The sequence below is a fragment of the Patagioenas fasciata genome, chromosome W (assembly GCF_037038585.1).
Source record: "Patagioenas fasciata isolate bPatFas1 chromosome W, bPatFas1.hap1, whole genome shotgun sequence".
NCBI classification, from domain to species: Eukaryota; Metazoa; Chordata; class Aves; order Columbiformes; family Columbidae; genus Patagioenas; species Patagioenas fasciata.
The window spans coordinates 44,036,256-44,055,489 of NC_092559.1; the positions used below are offsets into that span (position 1 = coordinate 44,036,256).

General features: G+C 47.5%; 1 protein-coding gene across 4 annotated transcripts in view; it reads right to left on the bottom strand.

Annotated features, from left to right (window-relative positions):
• LOC136115739 (CBP80/20-dependent translation initiation factor-like) overlaps nt 1-16,803 on the bottom strand; it is a 125,097-nt gene extending 108,294 nt beyond the window's left edge. For all 4 annotated transcript variants that reach the window (XM_071801617.1, XM_071801616.1, XM_071801614.1 and 1 more), the window contains exon 1: nt 16,634-16,803. The gene's annotated coding sequence lies outside the window, so the exon portion shown is untranslated. The remainder of the gene's footprint in view (nt 1-16,633) is intronic.
• Nucleotides 16,804-19,234: the final 2,431 nt, after the last annotated feature.

Consider the following 19,234-nt stretch of genomic DNA (forward strand, 5'->3'; position numbering starts at 1 on the left):
GGGCCTGTGTTAACCTCATGAGGTTCAACAAGGTCAAGTGCAAGGTCCTGCACCTGGGTCAGGGCAACTCCCAGTATCAATCCAGATGAATCCAGTGCCACCCCTGCCATGAGCAGGGACATCTTCACCCAGCTCAGGTTGCTCAGAGTCCCATCCAGCCTGGCCTGGGATGTCTCCAGGGAGGGGGCATCCACCATCTCTCTGGGCGACCTGGGCCAGACTCTCACCACCCTCAGGGGCAACAATTTCTTCCTCATGTCCAGCCTGAATCTCCCTCCTTTCGTTTAAAACATCGCCCCTTGTCCTATCGCAACAGGCCCTGCTCAAAAGTCTGCCTCCATCTTTCTTACAGGCCCCTTTTAAGTACAGAAAGGCTGCAATAAGGTCTCCCCGGAGCCTTCTCTTCTCCAGCTGAACACGCCAACTCTCTCAGCCTGTCCTCCCAGCAGAGCTGTTCCAGCCTCAGATCATTTCTGTGGCTCCTCTGGCCTCTCTCCAGCAGATCCATGTCTGTCCTGTGCTGAGGACCCCAGAGCTGGATCAGCACTGCAGAGGAGTCTCACTAGAGTGGAGCAGAGGGGCAGAATCCCCTCCCTCCACCTGCTGCCCACGCTCCTTGTGATGCAGCCCAAGATAAAATTGGTTTCTGGGCTGCAAGCACACATTCCCAGCTCACGTCCAATCTTTTATCCACCAGTGTCTTCAAGTCCTTCTCTGCAGGGCTGCTCTCCATCCCTCCATCTCCAGCCTGTGCTGATAACCAGGGGTTGCCCTGACCCAGGTGCATGACCTTGTACTTGGCCTTGTTGAACCTCATGAGGTTCACATAATGAAATCTCGCCTCCAGCCCCACTGATCGCTTCCCTTCATCATGGTTTTTCTCTCTTTTGGCAATGAAACTCTTCTGTGCTACAAGGTTGGGGACAGGAGAGCCACAGGTGCCTCCCATGTTCAAGGGCTTAGAAAGATGAAATGGGAATGAAGAAGCAAGATGTTTTTTGCAGCATCAGCCACCTCCTGTACCATCAGGAGTGGAAAAAAGCAAATTATCCCTGGGTTTCTGCTGCTCCAACCAAGCAGAACAATCCTTCCCAGCCACAAATTCGGTGTTTTGAAGCTTGGGTTACATGAGCAAAGTAAGGAGCAGATTTCAAGGAGAGATAATTCCCTCTGTCCCAAGGCTGGTTCACTCATAGATGATCTCTGAATTCTGCCTAACGTGAGCTGCTCAACTGGAACTGGAAAGAAAAATCATCCTGTAAACCTTTTGCTACTTCACAGAGGAAAAGGAAAATAACTTACCATGTCCCTCTCTGAGCTAGTTAAACTCATCTGAAAGACTCCATGCACAGATTAAGCATATTCAGAGATTTGCTGAATCTTTAATTACCTTCAGTGTTAAAAACCCCCACAAAAACTAAAATATCCCCACTCAGCAACACCCACAAACAAACAAAATTTCCAAAACCTGCCTCTGGATCCTGGACCTGAGCTCCTCCACCACATTCAAATGATCAAGTTATAAACTAAGCAGCAGATTGGCTTTTATTATACATCACAGACACCCCAGGAGCATCAGTCATGGACTTTATCAGTTACCATACAAACAGCAGCCACGGCACCACCACCAATGAGATCTTCTAAATATTCTAGTAGAAAAAAAACAAGAATTTTGCAAATTGGCTTCTTCCAGATTTAAACATACCCATGTAAGAGCTTCAGCCACTTGCAAAGACATGGAAAAAGCATCATCCCCCGTGTCCTATGTACTTTTTGAACCTTCTGCTTCGGAAAGGATGGAGCCCAACACAGACCCCAGCAAGGCATCAAACCCGCACACATTTAAGGACAGGTTTTTGACCCAGGACTGAGTTGATTACCAAAGCTTTCCCTTCACCTGGGGCTGCACACAGTATCCTCCTCAGCTCCTCCTCTGTGGACTGGATGTGGTCCAGACACAGCTTCCATCCAGCAAAGTGACTGTATTATGGAGAAGTGATTCTCATGCCTAACACAGGGACCATTTGAATTAAACCCGACTCCCTGAGACCACTGTGGGCAAAGGGCATCATCTAAGACAGCTCTCACAGCTTGGCAAGATGCCTTTGCAGACTTTAAATCCATTTTTTCAGCCTACAATGATCTCCTGCATGTTCTCCCATATGGTTTCCCACAAAAATTAGGAGAGAAAATGCGATACCCAGCCAGGTTTTGCACTGGGCTGACAGTAGTTGCCCTGGGAAGGGACATAGAATCATAGAATTATTTTGGTTGGAAAAGACCCTCAAGATCATAGAGTCCAACCATTAACCCAACCCTGTCACTAACCCATGTCCCTGAGAACCTCATCTCACGTCTGTTCAACCCCTCCAGGGATGGTGACTCCACCACTGCCCTGGGCAGCCTGTTCCAATGCCCGACAGCCCTTTCTGAGAAGAAATTGTTTCCATCTCCCCAAAAATCTTTTTTGGGTAACCCCCACTCCCTGTTCGGTTACTCCTCCCTAAATCATAGCCAGTGAGGGGTGATAAGAAGCCAGCGACAGGAAGAAAACCAGCCTGACAAACCCCAGCAGGGTAAAGATGCTGCAAGAGTTTGCACAGCTCCATTTATCACCCAGGCGATCGTGGGGTTTGATTAATAAGAGGTAAATGAAGCAGTTCCAGTCGGCTGAGCCCTGGCAAGCAGGAGGATGACAGGGAGGTTTTCATTAATACAAAACAAACGGAGAAACACGTCCTTCCAGGACACAATACCTGACCTATTTTGAGATGAACATGAGATCAAGAGAGCTTGGGGAGTGTCTTATTTACCTCCACCAGCAGCAATGACAGTCTAGATGAACTGGCCCAGAACAAAACAGTTGATGTTCAGCCATGGAATCCACCAACCCCATGTCCTCACATGCCCTGTTGTCAGTGTCCTTAACATCAGTCTCTTCTGCAAACCCCAGGTCTCAGATGTCTTGAGGAGCCCCAGTATCGCTGCTGGTGTACTGGGAACAAGAACCTCAAGTTGGTCCCAAAATGTCTTTGAGCTGCTCCTTGTGTCCAAGTGTTCCACCCATCGTGGACCACACTTGGGTCCAACCATCATGGACCCAAGTGATCAAGCGCTGTGCATGTGGTTGGGATGTATCGCTGGCTGCTTCACCGTGCCTTGCTTCCCTCTCTTGGAAAACACAAGAAGTCTTGTTAGGACTTAACTTAAATGCTTAGCTTTCCTGGTGTGGGGAGGAGGAAAGAGGTCTTGGAGCTTCCAGGTGCTACAGCAGGGAAGGCATCCCGGATCTAGAAGGTCTTTGATGAACATCAGAAGTTTGGCCTTAGTTTTCAGACTGCTTGAGGGGTGATTGCGTTGAGTAAATATCCAGCAGCTCAGGAAAAACAGGACAAGAAAGCACCAAGAGAAGCTTTTTCTCCACAAACACAGCCTGGGAAGGGATAGGGCTGGAAATACTTATTTTGTTAAGTTTGCCTCCTGATCCAAAAGGAAACACTGTTCCTACAGTGCTGAGTGATGACTAGAGGACCCAGGACCACCTGCAAATAAAGATCCATCTTTCAGGACACCTGTGTCCACCCCAAGACCCCATTTGCAGTGGAAAACCCACCAGCCATGCCCAGGACTGAACTCCCAGCGACTGGGGGACCTGCAGGCATGAGGACAACCCAGAAACACATCCACAAATGAGTTTTATGATATTTTTTTGTTATTTTGTTGAAGGGTCCTTCATGTTCACGTTCATTATGAAGGTCTTCCCATGATGATCTCCAGCATATCACAACCCCACTGAAAGCACCTGCAGGGACCAAAGGAGCTTGTTCTAAGCCACGTCAGCATCCGAGAATGTCCCATCCTGCACCGGCCAACCTCTGCTTAGACCCAGGGAATTAACAGCCCCAAAGTTAATCATAACGAGAACATGGAGGGGAGGACTCTAAGGGAGCAGCATCAGCAGTTTCATCACAAACATCATAGCAGGATGCCTGCTACTCACATACCTTTGACCTCAGAGATGCAAATTAAAAGCCCAAACTATTTAGTTTTGGGGGAAAAAAAGACAAGAAAAGAGGTAAGGAAGAATTTGGTTAATCAAGAGATGGTGTAACCATACCAGTATCTCACATGAAAAGGCCTTGCAGGTGGAAGCCCATTGTTGCCAGTTCTTGGTGGCCTGTCCAGGTCAGCTGAGGGCATCTGAGGGATCTTTACGACCCACCAATTATGTAGCTGAGCTGAACAAGGGACTGGAAAAGGCACTTCTGGAATAAATTACACAATATGAATGATGAAAAAAAATAAACTATGTGCCTAGCCCTGAGTTACTGCAAGCACTTGGAGACTTCAGAGGAAGATGCAACGAATGTTAACATGACCACAAAGAACCAAGGCTTGGGACAGGCTTTCCCTGCTCCTACTAGAGCTTTTTTCAGGGCTTTTCCCTCCTGGAGGGACCTTGAAGAACCTTTGTGGTTGCTGAGGATCTCTGGTCCACAGGGCCACCCCATTGCTGGTGAGCATCCCCCCATGTCCAGAAGAAGCTCAACGTCTTCCAGCAGCAGGAACCAGAGGTGACACCTGGCACTCAAGCCCCACATGTCCCCTCCTCTGACAACGGACATCAGGCACTCGAGGAACTGAATCCATCTTTGCAGAAACAAAAGGCTGAACCCATCAAAGAATAATAATAATGATTTTTAAAAATCACTTGTTTGCCAGCAACCCGGTTTTGGCTTGGTGAATTTGAAATAGCTTTGGTCAAGTCACTGCAGCCAAAACACTGGGAAGAAAATGCTGGAAAAAGTTTTTTCTTTTTTTTTTTTAGGGTTTGGTATTTTTAAACAAAGGATTTTTACTTTTATGTCACAGTGACGTACACTAAATTTCCACAGCTCTCCATTACAGTGTAAAATACTTAAAACCAGATTTCATTTTGGATTGAATGAAGCCTCTTTGACTTGACATTATTTTGTTTCCTTTTCTAACAAAATAAAACAAGCTGCCCAGGGAAGTGGTAGAGTCACCATCCCTGGAGGGGTTTAAAAGATGCAGAGATGAGATTTTTAGGGACATGGTTTAGTGCTAGATTTAGGTTATAGTTGGACTTGATGATCTTGAGGGTCTCTTCCAACCAAAATGATTCTATGATTCTATGAAAAATACCTATTCTCATTGACCCCAGCTAAAAATCCTCTTATTCTCCACAACTACCACGATTTTGCTATAGGGTAATTAACTGAAAAATAAATTAAAAAAAAATACAGTTACCATCTACTATTTGTTCAGTGGGCTGATATTTAGGAGTCTTCAGAACACCTAAGGATAATTTGGGGTACCAACCCAAAAGATGCAGCAGGACACTAGATGTAATTCACATATCTATCAGAAACTCATAGGAAGCTCAGTGAAGTTCACATATATATACATACTTTTATATTTTTTAAGATGAAGGAAATATTTTCTGCTCAAGGAGAAAATATTTACTCTCCAGAGATTATCGGGAATTGCACAAGTTAAAACCCGGGGCTGCAAAAACCCCAACACAGATAAAGCCTCACTGATGCTCAGAGGATGCATCCTCTCCTGCTCCCTTTCAGGTCAAACTGGATCTTGTACATGACAAGGGAATTTAAAAACAAACAAACAACAACAACAAAACCAAACAAACAAAAAACAGGTTTTGAGGATAATGCTGCTGACTTGTTTTTCAAAACCTCTGTCATCATGTCCCTGCAGTGCCACCAACCTCTGCTGATCCTATCAGGTGGTTTAATCAGGGAACTTAGCAGTAAAGCTAAGGAGGCACCAAGTTATATCAAGTTATTTTTTGCCTGACAGGGACCACAAAGGTTTTCAGACAGCACAGGGATAATTCCCCAATCTCAATTTTCAGGAAAAAAAAATAAGTTTATGAATAGAGGAACTCACCCCAACATCCAATGTTTTGTTGTTGGGTTGGATTTTGGCTTTTTTTTTTCCCTCTCCCGGGCTTTATTTATGGTGAAGCAGCTGTTAAATCCTGTTAATGTGCTGTAAATCCCTGTCTTGCTGTGAAAAAAAAAAAATTGGCACTTTTAAAAGGTAACTGGTCTATATCTGTACCCAAATAAACCCCTTATGGAAAAGAAAGGGAGCAGGTAGGGAAGGCAGGGAGGGCAGGGGGGTCTGGCAGAAGGAAGAAATAAATGGGATAGGGAAAAAAAAAATGGGATAGGGAACAAAAAAAAATAGGGAAGAAAAAAAAAGATAGGGAACAAAAAAGACTGGGACCACCAAACCCAGCAGGAGAAGTTCACAAATATTGCACTATATCTGGCTACAAATCTTAAACTCAGGCTTATCCAGCCTGAGCAAATGAACAATATTAGTGAAAGACAGACGAGAAATCAAAGAGCAGCTTGGAGAAACCAGGGAAGCCTCCTGAGAGCCAAGGAAACTGCACTATCTAGGGAAGAGCAAGATTACAATAATTAGGTCAGTTGGTGCTGAGCCTTCTCAGTGAACATGGGCAGACACAAGCTGCTGCCTGGCTGGAAAGTGATGTCCCTAAGGAGCTCAGAAACCCAACGGGTACATGTCAGGGGCATGGACAAGACCAGAAGTCTTCTCCAGCAAACCACCTGAACGTCTGAGGATTGGTAGCTGCGGCACAGGAAACTCTGATGGACATAATAAAAAATTCCTTTGGTGTGAGTGACACCAAGGGGTGTGTGGTCTCCATCCTTGGAAACAACATCAAGACTCAGCTGGATGAGACCCTGAGCAACCAGGTTTGATGGAGAAGCTGGTGCTGTGCTGCACAAAGGGCTGGACCAGAGGATCTCCAGAGCTCACTTCAATCCAGACTAACTCCAGGATCTTGCCTAGGCGGGCTTGTCCTTAGCCCAGACTTCCAGGACAAAGCCACCAAGTCTGAGGTTCAGCTTAATCCAAACTAGAAGAAATTTTTTTCCCAGCAGCAAGTGGTCTGGAAGTCCAGGTTGATTTGAAAGAGCCCCAAGAGCAGGAGCTGGACCGAGCTCATGTCCAGATGTTCGACATCGGATCAAAAAACAGGAAAGGGAGATCAAAGAGGAGAATGTGCTCACCACCATGACCCCTCCTTCTCTTTTCCTCTCCATCTGCACCATGCAAGAGCCATCATCTGTCTCCAATTTGGTCGCCCAATACCGGGGTCCAACCTCCAATCCAGAAGAAACCAGTCACTTATTGCTTGGTCTTCAGGTTCTCCCTTTGGATGGTGACTTGAATCAAACCCCCACCTTCCAAAAGCCACTCGCTTTTGTTAATAGTGGAGGCAGATACTTCACCTGCTCTAGGTGGACCTGCTTTAGCAGGGGGGTTGGACTAGATGATCTGCAGAGGTCCCTTCCAACCCCAACCATTCCATGATTCTGTGGTCTCTCCAAAATTTTTTCTAAGCTGCTTCTTTGTGAACACCTCCCCAATATTCCAACTTGCTACTACAACTCACATTAGCTCCCTGGATTTCTTCACTAATTCATAGAATGTCTCAAGTTGGAAGGGATCCACAAGGATCATCACATCCATCTCCTGTCCCTGCATAGGACAACCCCACAGTTCACACCTTGTGTCTGAGGACATTTGATTCATACCAGTTAAACCAAATCTTCACACAAGAGCATCCTACAGACCCAACTATCCTGTACATGCTTCATGCAACCATGAAGTTCCCGCAGTCACTAGAGTTCACCAGCCAAAAACCATTAGCCCCCCTTAAATGCAAAAATTTTTCCATGTCCCTTGGTCATGCAGAAGACCTCACACATGACGCTCACATTCAGCCGGCAAACTCTTCTTCATTAGCTTCCCAAGTGACATTCTCATTTGGTTACGTTCTCCAATCTCCCTCCAGCACATGAGAAAACAGCAGCCACAGTTTATCACGTACTTTGAATCAAAGTTAACTGCTTTTTTGTTAAAATAATTAGCTAATCAAAAGCACTCCTTCCAAACTGATGTTCCTCCTAATGCTTTAATCAATAGACAGAGATGCTCAGAAGAGAGCTAATATGGCCTGAGTGTAGGTGCTGCAAGGACAACGCTATTCATTCATTATTACTCATGAGAGTAATAATTTGAGAGAAGATAAAATTTGAGAGAAGAATAATTTGAGACAAAGATCCAAAGATCCAACTGTATAAAACAATGTAGTAAGTGGCTCACGTTGGAATTTCCTGAGCAGATCAAAATTGTTTTCAGGGTTTGAGCCTCCGGGTTTTGGAGGGGGACAGGAAGGGGTTGGGGGGTGGGGGGCTTGGGAATTTCTTCTTTTTATTTTCTCTTCTCCCCTTTAAAAAAGAAGCAGAGGTTGCAGCCTGCTGTGCTGGCTTCCAGAAGAGAATAATTAACCTGAATGTAATGCACTTGTTTTTAATATAGTACATAGCCAGCCAAATGCCTGGTGTTGCTTAAAGTGGCAGACAATTTAGTGACTCCCTTGCTGAGCAGCGGCGCCTGAAAGCTCCGGGGAGAGCAAGAGATGCTTCTGCCCCAGCATTTAGCAAACAGTTCAGCTCTGCCACGAAAGGCAAGCTGGCAGCAGTCCTGCATGAAGCAAGCATGAGCATCCATCCGTCATCCACGCAGACAGCTCCCATCAGTGCCTGGGCGAGCATGGCGTCCTTCATCATTCTTCACTTTGCTTGGAAAAGACCTTTAAGATCGAGTCCAACTGTTTAACCTACACTGGCACTAACCTATGTCCCTGAGAACCTCATCTCTGCATCTGTTCAACCCCTCTAGGGATGGTACTCCACCACTGCCCTGGGCAGCCTGTTCCAATGCCCAATGCCAAGAAGAAATTGTTCCCAAGATGCAACCTCAACCTCCCCTGGTGCAACTTGAGTCTGTTTCTTTGTGTCCCTGTCTCCCCTCAGCCTCCTGTTCTCCAGGCTGAACCCCCCAGGTCCCTCAGCCGCTCCCATCACACTTGTGCTCCAGCCCCTTCCCCAGCTCCATTCCCTTATCTGAACTCGCTCTGCTCTCCCTGGTGAGTCCATGCCATTAAATTTCATCAATTTTTTTTACTGTATGACTAGGCTAGCCCCTAAAATTTCATTTGGCTGGACTCGCCTGCCTCTCCACAGATGTCCATGCTCAGGGATGGGGAGCAGAGCAGATGTGGAGCTGCTGCAGGTCTGGCAGCGTGTCCTCTTCACCGCGTTACAACCCTCCTGGCACAGAGAAAGCTCCTGTTGATGGTTCATTCTTCCCCACTGACACATGCAGCGAGGAGGCAGCCAGGTTCCAGCTGAATGAAGCAAGAGTAACTGGGGGTGCTCAAGGAAAACCTCAGCAAAGGCAGCAAGAGACGAGTGTGCAAACCAGGGCAGGGGAAAGGCTGAGTCACTTCCTCCCCTGGAGCCCAAAATAGAGAATAGGGTAAAGAAAATCATTCAAAAAAAGGAATAGAATCCCCATTAAAATAAATAAATAAATAAGGATGAAAGCATATATAGTGACAGCAGAAGGGGAACAGATAGAAGAGCAGCCTCGTGCTGCAGTTGTAACAAGAAAAGCTGTCAGGAGCAGAAAGGGGCCAAGCATTACTCCTGGCTCCTTTGGGAATAGGGGTTCCCTCGTCACTTTTACCAGCAGCTCCAGCTCTGGGGCGAGTTCATAGACCACCAGTGGTGCCAAAAAGCCACCGTGCTGGTGGCTCGTCTCCTCCAGGAGATGCTGCCAGCCATGACCTCAGGTTCGGTGGGAAAGCGCAGTGAGCCTGGCCAAGCTTTTGGAGACAAATTTTCAGATTTTATCCACTCCCTGGTGTGCAAACATGCTACATGAGCTTCTAGGTGGCAGCACATAAAATCATAGAATCATTTTGGTTGAAAGAGACCCTCAAGATGAAGTCCAACCATTAACCCAACACTGGCACTAAACCATAAATGCTACTATTAGGAGCCGTAACAGTATAATTAATACCTGATTATCCATCCCAGCGGGTCCATGGAGTGGTCAAGCTCAAGGCTGGAAAACCCTTTGGAACTGCAAAATATTGGTACAGACAGGAGAACCTGGACAAAAATCAGCCACTGGCTGGCTTTTCACTGCAAGCTTGGTGGTTGCATGGGACCAACAGTGGGGCAGCAAAAAAATTGAATAATTTGGCTTGGAAGGGACCTTAAAGATCATGTAGCATAATCCCATCACACCCTTCCAGGCAGCATCTCTACAGCCGGCTCCTCCTTCCCCACGTTCAAGGCAATTTGGGTTATTTCCTTAAAAAAAAATATTAATTAATTACTAAAGCCACTTCTGAATTAACTGACCCACTTGCACCCAGACAGATAATATTTAAGCTCATGATTGCTGTAGCCTCTCCTTGTAGGCAAGAAGAAATCTGGATTTCCCTTTTCCACCCTCTTTTCAACAGCCTGTAAGTTCTTATCTTTGAGACCTGCACTCCTCTGTCAAATTTGGCTGAAATTAGACCCCTGGTTAAAAAAGCTTCTGGAGAAATAGCAACTGACAGCTAGTAGTGCATAAGCCTCATTTCTGTTAAATAAAAACAAAAAAACCAAAGAAATCTAGAGAAGCAGTTTCAAAGTGGCCATTTGCAGTCGATAAATCAATCTTTCACCTTATATAATGGGAATATATATTAAAAAAATTAAAAAGATGTGCAAGTATCCTTTCTCTGAGCTGATTCTGAGAAAGATGATGTGTGCTCCACAGATGCTGCAAAACCCAGGAGGAAGGGAGAGGGACCAGCACCCTGGGGTGAATTTTTGCATTAAAAGCATCCGAGGGGGAAGGATGTTGCAGTTCCGAGCATCCTCATAGGCAGGAAAAAACAAAAAAGCTGCTTTTGCCAGACCAGCAAAGGGATGGACAAAGCAGGGATGCAGGAAGGGATAGAAACCTCGCTGGTCACCAGAAGAGCTTTCCAGAAGCATGCATTTTCTTTCAGAGCTGCTGGCGGGATGTGAGAAACTGCTGGTCCCAAAACAAGGGGAAAAAAAAGCCGTGGGAGAAAGGTATCCAGCACCTCATCATAACTGGTCCCTGCAGCTTTTCAGCCTCTTCATCCACATCTGTGGCCTCCTCTTCCTCTAGAGGCATCTGTAGCCATAATGAGACCTCACGGCTCCTGAAAACTCCACCTACCTCCTCTCCTAGAAGTCATTTCCAAAAGCACTCTGAGCTTCTACCTCCTGCTATAAAGCCTCCAGCTGCAGAAATTATTGCTGCAAGTTTTATGACCGCCAGCCCGCCTTCCTGAGCCAGAGAAAAATGTCACCAAAGATGCCTCCAAGCCCATCGTTGGCTGGGAAGAGATTTTTCTCAGGTCACTGGTACGCCCCGGTTTAAGGGAATATGGCTCCCGGGGGTGCAGGCATCCACCCCTGGCTCTTCTCACCACACAAAGCAAATGCCACCTTAAACATAAACCATTTCTCTGTTATTAAACCCAGCTGACAAACGCAACCCTTCCTGCTTGCTTTTCCTCTCTTGCCCTGACACTCAGGATGGGGAGACCTTATTGCACCTTTCTGGACTTAAAAGGGGCCCGTGAGAAAGACGGTGACAGACTTTTGAGCAGGGCCTGTTGTGATAGGGCAAGGGGTGATGGTTTTAAACTAAAGGAGGGAGATTCAGGCTGGACATGAGAAAGAAATTTTTGACCCTGAGGGTGGTGAGACACTGGCCCAGGTTGCCCAGAGAGGTGGTGGATGCCCCATCCCTGGAGACATCTTAGGCCAGGCTGGACGGGATGGTGAGGGACAAGCAGGGACATCTTCACCCAGATCAGGTTGCTCAAAGCCCCATCCAGTCTGGTCTTGATTATTTATCATTTATTGCACAATTATTCCTGCAAGATCTCCTATTAGAAAACACTCAGATGTGTTTTCATAGACCTGAACAACCCTTAAAGCCACCTGCAGAAGCTGGTGGCCCCAAAACGACATCTGCATGGACCATGAAGTAGAAGGAGCAGTTTGCAGCCATGGCCACGGCTGAGTCCAGCTCTGCAAAGCCTCAGCCCTGATCTTGCCCAAGGCTGTGTCACCCACAACCAGTTCCATGCTGGTTGGCAAAGCTCAGGCTTCACAAACAAGATGCTAAACACTCATGATAGCCGAAACACATAAAACATCCACGATGCGTTTCTGTTCTAGCTCAAAAGCATTGTGCTTGCAAAGATCAGACTTGTGAGATTTAATCAAATGATACAAAACACTTGGGGTCCTACCTACTTATTTGCAGAAGACTTTGTCAATGCTAGCTTGGGGATGGACCAGGTGCCATCTTTGCTCCTGGTCTGTCCCCCACTGACGGCTGTGGCATGTCACACTGTCCTGCCACAGCCTCCCGTGCCACCTTTCCTGCACCAACCCAGCTGCTCACCTCCTGTGGAGCCACCACCCAACGCAACTGGCAGCAGAGGGATGGTGACAACCTGGTTGTCAACACCAGCTTCTCCTGAGGTCCTGGTGAACACAAGCCAAGCAACACAGCTCCTCCAGGATTTTATGAGTTCAAAAGCATTTTTCAGAATTAATTACGAATGCTGTTAGTGGCACCTGGGGAAGCTGGTGGCAGCTGTGTCCCCCCATGTAGCTTTTGCTTCAGCACAGGGCCAAAGCCTTCCCAGGGCAGCACAGGTTGTACAAACCAGTCCCAGATCCAAAGGAACAGGGAAGGTTGGTTGGGTTGTGGGGTTTTTTTTTGCATTAAAGCCAATTAAAATCACTGATGAGAAATGAGAAGCTTGTAGGCACCCACATGCGTCCTCAGGTCACCTGGACATGATGTGACACCAAGGGATAGAGCACACCACACAGCTACTCACCTCCACTCCCCGTTCCAGGGACACGGACATGTCATCCCACCTACAACTCCTTCCGTCCTGCTGCCCGAGAGATGCAGGTGACATCCACCACCACTCAATGGCGTGGTGGATGCAACCATGCTGGAGAAGAAGACAAAGCTGAGCTGGTGTTGGTGGCCACAAAAGGAGACGCCCTCGATAAATTGCTGCGTATTATGAAATACTCACGCGGAACACTCCTGGCCGACAGGCATGGCAGGATTTGGTCCTGCAGAGATAGCAGAGGCAGAAGTTTAGTTGTGTCACCACGGGTTCTCCTACCACATGAGAAAACAGGTTTTTCTTCTCCTGTACCACGACTGCTATGTGCCTGAGGGACACGGGAGGCCAAGGGTTGAAAAGGAAAGATCTCAAGTCCATTAGAGAGACGCCACCCCCATTCCTGGCCACTTTTGGAGGATCTTTACATTGCAAAAAACAGACAATGATGATGCAGAGTCCAGCAAGACAAGACCCACCATGGCACAGCCCAAGGAAGACGTGGAAGAAACAAAACCTCTCTTTTCGGTGGGAAAGTTGATGGTTAAATGCACAAAATTTTTGAGAATATGCAACGTCATCCTCATTTCAGGCTGAACTGAGCAGGAAACATATTTCTCTTTGGATCACCAGCATGGCATCTATGTTGTAAATTACTCTCTCTATATATATAAATATGTATATACATATATATAAATAAATTAAAATAGCCAGTCTCTCACACAAACAGAAAACGATTAACGAGCTACACTAGCCCTTTATTTCGGATGACTCGCTAATGCGCTAATTACACTCAGACAGCAGAACTGCACCTTCTCCAAGGAGTTTCACCAGAACATCCCAAAGCATTTATGGAGATTCCTCATGCAGAAGCCTCAACACCTCTTGATTTTCAAGACAGAACAATTGTCCTTTCCCTAGTCTAAGAGCATGAGCTACATCAAATGGCGCAGCAGTCTGTTAATTCTGAAACTTAATGACAGCATGTGTAATACTGAAGAACAATGAAACCATTAGCAATATTTAATTGCTCCATATTTTAGCAGAAATAGGCAACATGCGAAATGTGCCACAAACACCTCCTGAAATAGCTCATCTGCTGCCTCCAGCTTCCATAGAGGCCATAGGGTCCCACTCTACTTTTAGGAATAGCTCCTCACAAATACACTGGACCCCAAAGACTCACTTGAGCAGCAAGAACGTGAAATTAAATAAGGTCCAGGAGGGTTTTCTTGCTGCTCTGCAGAGCAAAAACTCAACCAGTAGTAACTACTGCAATTTCACACTGTTCCTGCTGGGAAAATATGGAGCAACAGCAAAGACAGGAGAGAGAGACCCAAAATGAGAAGGAGAGAGCTGGCGTAGCAAAATTTGTCCTCACCAGGAGACCACAGTAGAGTGAACTCAACAGAGCACTTCACCCCAAAGTGAAGATGCTCAGAGAGCAAAAAAAAAAAAGGAGCGTTTTATTCTTCCAAGACAGACTGCTGAAGAAGGGACATCTGGAGATAAAGCTCAGCATCTCATCATCTTCCCTTCCACAGTTTGGATCAAGGGTTAACAACTATCAAGTATGTTTTCATGCTTTGCACATTATTTTTCATGACCCCTAGGAACCCTCCGTAGACCATTCCCACCCCATTTCTGCACCAGGCTGACTCAGTTACAGGAACGAAGGTCTCCAGGTAGCTCCATCCTCTCCCAAATCCCCCCGCAAAGACAGAACTGGTGTCCAGTTCATCTCCACAAATGGTTTCTCCAGTCTCCCGTTGGCCGGGGAGCTCCTGGGTGCTGGGCTTCCCCACATCGTCTTCACCTGCAGCATCCAACCGCTGCTCCTCTGCTTTAAGCAACCTGAGATCTTAAAAATGATTAAAAAAAAATGCTTCTTAAGAGCTGGACAAGTCCCACTGCACTCTAACCACCACACCTTAAATTCACAGAGGCCTCCAGTGGGGAAACCATGTTGCAAGGAGGGTTCAGACAGAGCTCAGAGGGAGAGTTTCACATCCAAGCACAGGCTGAGCTTCCCAAAACAGACAACGCTCGTCTCTCTGCCAAAGATTACATGCTTAACATGGGGAAATAACAGCCTACACATTTTACTTGAGGCTTGAGGGAATAAAATCCAGCACAAGGTTTTGCTCTTGGACCTCAGGATGAGCAAGGGCAGAGCAAAGCCCTTACAGGGAAAAAGAATGTGGATTGACACAATAAAATGTTGGGTTGTTGGTTTTTTTCCATTCACTGGAGACAAAGTGTGAATATTTGCTTGTCAGGGTCACAGAAGCTGTAAGTGGAGCAGGATGTTTCCCTCTCTATCCCATGGGGCACCCCCTTGCCTGCATCTGGATGCTCAAGGGATGGTCCACCATCAAAAAGCCTTCCTAGATTTTGGAGAGGAGGGACTATTAAGTCACCTGGTCTTATTTTGGTGTCTTTGGGTTGAGAGAAACAACCTGGGAGCTCAATGTATCTCCTGCTTCCTCCCATTTCCTTTAGTTTTGGTAACAAATCTGTGATTTTTAGCTTCATCCCATACCCACCTGAACGCTGGAGGAAGAGTAGCATGGATTACTGGAGCAGGAGCACAGGTGGCACAGTCAGACATGTGGAAATGGCCTATTTTAGAGGACCCACCATGTCTCCAGAAAGGCCCAGGGCACTCCAGCCTTGCTGAGAAACAAAATCTACCTCTTTCCAACATAATGAGACTGCAGCCTCATCCAGTGTGGGGTCTGACTGGTGGGGGTGTCACCCCTTCCAGAGGAGCCTGACACAGGGACATGAAACAGTCTCATTTTATGGAAAAAAAAAAAAAAAAACAACACTACTCCAAGGATAGAGTTTTGGGGCATTGGGATGCCAGGGACACCCAGCAACGGTGCTTCCAGATTTACGGCATTGCTGGGGGCAGCTGTGGCAAAAAAAATATCCCGCGACCGCCGGCTGCTCTGCTGCCACTAACATCTGTTGTCCCCTACTGTCACCCGAGGTCCTTGAGACCATGTGCGAGCAGAGTGACTCTGCAAGAAAAAAAAAAAACAATAATAAGAAAATAACAACAAAATTCAGTCCCTGGTTGAGCCCTCACTTGCTACACCCAAACCCAACCCTGCATCAAGGGCAGGGAAAGCACCTCTGGGAGGTGGGAGATGGACCACGCAGCAGAGGACATCCCACCAGGGATGTCCCCCCCTTCTGAAGATGCTGAGGGTTAAAGCAGGTGACACCTTTGTCCCCCCTCACACTGCCACCACCCTCGTCCTCCCGTAACAGGGATAACAATGACCCACGCTAATTGCTACAGGAGCTCTTACACCCCATGGTTTCCATGTCCTTTTTGTCTGGGGCGGGGGGACGCTGGAGGAGATGGAGGGAGAGGCCGGTGTTGCCCTTCGTTAGGGCTAACGAAGGTGCCCGGGAACCTTCCAGAGGACGAGAGCCAGACCCAAATCCAACTCTAGACCTCCCTGTCCCTGTCACCGACGGACATATTGGGGGGTGGGTGCTCCCCGGCCACACACGAACTGTCATACAGGGCGGGAAAACCCCGCGGGACGAGGCCGCTCCCGCAACGCGAAACCAAACACCCCCCCCCCCCCCAAAAAAAAAAAATCACATTAAAACCCACGGTGGCCCAGTCAACCCCGTTCTCTACAGCCCAGCGCGCACCCACGCGTGGGTTGGATTTTTTTTTTAATTAATTCTGAGGAAAACAAAAGGCGGGACGTGCCTCCCCTCCACCGCACCGGCTGCTGTGTCATCGACCCCCCTCCCCGGCCTTACCGTGCGGCGGTGCCGGGCGCTGTCACAGCCCCTCGGGGAGGCTCATGGGCTCCGTGTGAGGCAGGGAGGGGACACCGGGGACAGGGAGGGGAGAACACCCGGGGCGCTGCCCGCCCGTGAGGAGACACCCGGGCTCCGGAGGAGGGACGCGCCGGGGCGGCCGGAGAGTGACGCTGCCGGAGAGTGACGCTGCCGACGCTGCCCCGCCCGGGCCGACCCAGGCCGGCCCCCGCCGCCGCCGCCTCCTCCGCCGCCGCCTCCTCCGCCGCCCCTGCCGGGAGATGTAGTTCCTCCTCCCGGCCTGGCTGGGGGCAGCTCCACAAAGCACCCAAAACTCGGGGACAGCCCCCTACCCCCCCGGCCACCAAGCCCTCCCACCCCGGTGACACTACCTGTTAAACCGCCCGGGTTTCAGAACAGCTCGTGTGGTGGTATATTTTTATTTTTTTTCCTCCAGGTTGAACACTGTTAATTCTCATTTTTCCACCTCCACCTGGCCAACCAGGCTGTATCCTTCAGGATTCAGCCCCAAAACCTTGTCCTCTCCCATCCTTCCTCTTCCACGGTCAAGCCATGTCCATCTGGGCTTTACGGAGGTGGGTTTTAAGCTGAGCTTAAAAGAAGAAAACTGCAAGTGTTTCCATATAAATCAACATTTCCACCTCAATACACAAAACTCTGCATCCAAAAATGTAAAATACAGAAATTAAACGCCTTTTAAACACCCTCCTAGCCAGTTGGGTCCATTTAGCCCCTTCAAATCTGCTCAAAGCCACTGGAAATGTTCCTATGAGCGATTTAAACCACCTTCTCCTGACCCCATCTGGCTCCCAAAAACACCAACCCACCCAATAATTCCTCTTTTTTCTTGTTTGGGTTGTATTCAAGAGGTAACTTTATTTCCAGCCATGGATTCTTTGTTGTTCTCCCTCTGGTTCTACCAGAACATCCACCTGGACAAATGGATTGTGTTAATTAACGTCAATGGCAAAACCATGGCCGTTAATTAACCGGGAGAACCAGCCTCTGGATAAACCTTCATTCCACGTTGACGGCAAAAGCAAATTCAAAAGATCTCTCTCCCTGCTGTGTTTTATTTTTGGCCATGTCGTTTGCTGGGCAGGTTGCCATGACAACCTCGTATTCATTGGGGGGTGGCTATAATTGGGAGAGCACATTGTTAATTTAGCTCTAGATTTAAAAAAAAAAAAAATTTGTTTCAGCGTATTTTAAGCAAGGGGAACTGCCTGAATTTTTATATTTTTATCGATGATCATACTACAGTTTAATTATTAAGCCAAGCGCCCATAGCATTGCTCCAGCTGCCGGCTCATCTCCTGCATCCCCCCAGGACCAGGATTTCCTCAGGATGCTCCTGGTGTAGGAGAGCAGCATTGAGGGAAAAAAAAAAAAACAAACACAAAATGATCTGTTCTTGTGTTAACGTGCATTTTTTGAAATTCTGGAGTGATTTGGATTGATATATATATGACATAATATGTATTATATCATATATATGATATAAATAAATCATCTTTAACCTGATAACAGTTAATCTCAGCTACTAATTAACAGCAAATCACCCTTGTTTGGATAACACTGGCCTGTAGGAGTGATATTAATGGTGTGAATGTGTAAAGTCCTGATCCTGGGGGGTCACGTCATGTCCTGGCCCCTCATGGTGGGACCTCTCTGAACATCCTACTCCTGCCCTGAGCTGCTCCAGGCATCCCTGACCTGGTGACATTGCAAAATAGAATACAGAATAGTTTGGGTTGGAAGGGACCTTCCAAGCTCACCCAGTCCCACCCCTGCCATGAGCAGGGACATCTTCACCCAGCTCAGGTTGCTCAGAGCCCCATCCAGCCTGGCCTGGGATGTCTCCAGGGATGGAGCATCCACCACCTCTCTGGGCAACCTGGGCCAGGCTCTCACCACCCTCAGGGGCAACAATTTCTTCCTCATGTCCAGCCTGAATCTCCCCTCCTTTAGTTTAAAACCATCACCCCTTGTCTTGTCAAACGCCACCAAGCTCCATGGGCACACTGGTCATGACGTTCATTATTAACGTGTCACAGCGGGAAAAATGAGCATCTTTAGAGTAATTTGGGACTTTTCTCCAGGAGCTGGCACAGCTTTAGGTCCATAGAGCAAAGTGGAACTGCTGGTCCCATCCCCATGGAGGTGCAACCCTGCTTGGCCTCCTCCTTTTATCCCTCCTTCCTGGCTTAATCCCATTGTAGCTTAGAAAGGAGGGAAATTGGGAAAGAAGAGGGTTTCCACTTAAAAGAAAAAAAAAAAAAAGTTGTGAAAAGCCAGGAGTGGAGGAGGGGATGGAAAAGATGCTGTGGCTGCTGTTCTGGGTACAACACACCAGGTAATAACACGAGATGACTCGGCGCTTGGGAAATTAAATTGTTTCTTTATTAAAAGTGTGGATCTGGGGAGGTGGTGAGGCATCAGGGGGTGTTCCTCCATCGCCTTAGCAGAGGGAATTGAGACAGGTTTCTAAGCTCTCACCTAATTCAGTGAGAGCTGGTAAATCTCTTCCAGTGAGAAACACTCCAACCTCAAGATTTTTGTCCCAGGAAAATCACAATA